This window comes from Pseudophryne corroboree, chromosome 3, assembly GCF_028390025.1.
Source record: "Pseudophryne corroboree isolate aPseCor3 chromosome 3, aPseCor3.hap2, whole genome shotgun sequence".
In the NCBI taxonomy this organism is placed as follows: domain Eukaryota; kingdom Metazoa; phylum Chordata; class Amphibia; order Anura; family Myobatrachidae; genus Pseudophryne; species Pseudophryne corroboree.
Window position 1 is genome coordinate 446,897,853 of NC_086446.1, and position 1,444 is coordinate 446,899,296.

Consider the following 1,444-nt stretch of genomic DNA (forward strand, 5'->3'; position numbering starts at 1 on the left):
AAAGGTAAACAGTGTGGGTGTCATCATGCTGATAAGTCAGCATTTAGTTCTGTGGGTACATAAAGGCATGGTTGTCAATAAAAGGGCATGTGCAGAAGGCAGACTGGCAGACATGCAGTGCCAGATATCATTTCAAAAGAACAAATTACCAGCACAGCAGCAGGGTCAATACATGCGTATCAATTGTGTGTCCAAAACATCCAAATATCCATCGTAGGTTCGAAGTCAAGCAAAGTGTCAAAGTTGTACAGCACCCGGTATTCCCTGGAGGTCTCCCATCCAAGTACTGGCCAGGCCAAACACTGTTTAGCTTCCAAGTTCGGACGGGTATTGGGCATTCCCAGAGTGGTATGGCTGTATAAAAATTAAGCATAAAGCTTTAGACACATGCTGACTGTACGTAGGTCATGTATCAAGTAAGACCCTGAAGCAGTGGATACAAACGGAACTTAGCACAAGGCGGTGCCCATAAAAATCAATCATAATCAGACACGAAAACAAGAAACAAAGGTGCAGGTGAACCCTGCTCCGACACACATACAGCGATGCGTGGCAGAGGTAGAGCAAGCGAATCATGTCTAGTCCACAACAACAAACATCATGCATTTAGGCCAGGTACGTTAAAGCCAACACACAGGGTGTAGTATGTAATGCCGGAGCTTGGGATCCCGGCGCCGGGATCCCGACCGCCGGCATGCAGGCAGCGGAATGAGCACAAATGAGCCCCTTGCAGGCTCGCTGCGCTTGCCATGCTGCGGGCACAGTGGAATGCCACGCTATTTATTCTCCCTCCAGGGGTGTTGTGGACGCCCCAAGAGGGAGAATAGTTGTCGGTATGCCGGCTGTTGGGATTCTGGTGTCAGTATGGTGAGCTCTGAGATCCCAACAGCCAGCATATCATATGCCTCCCAACACATATAACAATGTGCTGGTCAGTGTGTGGTAGAGGATTGGGAAGAGTCAGATCCTGATATCTGGATATCTAGCTGTGATGGAAATCAAACATTCAATAAATCGGTCATCCGACACAATATAGGTAGAACGCAGGGATTGCAGATCACATCTTCACAGGCAGCATTCCAGACGAAAGTCCTCATTCAGGCCATTAAGTGACAGGCAATTAAGCCTATGGATCCATTGGAGCTCTCTCTGTATCAAGATCTTGTTCCTGTCCCCTCCCCTTTGTAGTGGAGAGATGTGGTCTATAATGCAACATTTTAATTGACTGTATGTTTGGCAGCTCTGAAGTATCTCATCACCGGTAAAATTGTTTAGTTCTCTTAGTTCCGTGTTGACAGTAAGACTTTTTTTGATGGATGAGTGATGTTAGCTCAGTCTCTTTTTCAGCATTCTGATGGTTTTGCCGACATAGAGCAAATTAAATGGACAAACCAAGATGTATATCACAATCAAGTCGGTGTTTAATGGTATATTTTTTGTGGTC

The 1,444-nt window shown here is 46.0% G+C and overlaps 1 pseudogene; it reads right to left on the reverse strand.

Annotated features, from left to right (window-relative positions):
- Nucleotides 1-242: 242 nt before the first annotated feature.
- Nucleotides 243-362, reverse strand: LOC134895038 (5S ribosomal RNA; annotated as a pseudogene).
- Nucleotides 363-1,444: the final 1,082 nt, after the last annotated feature.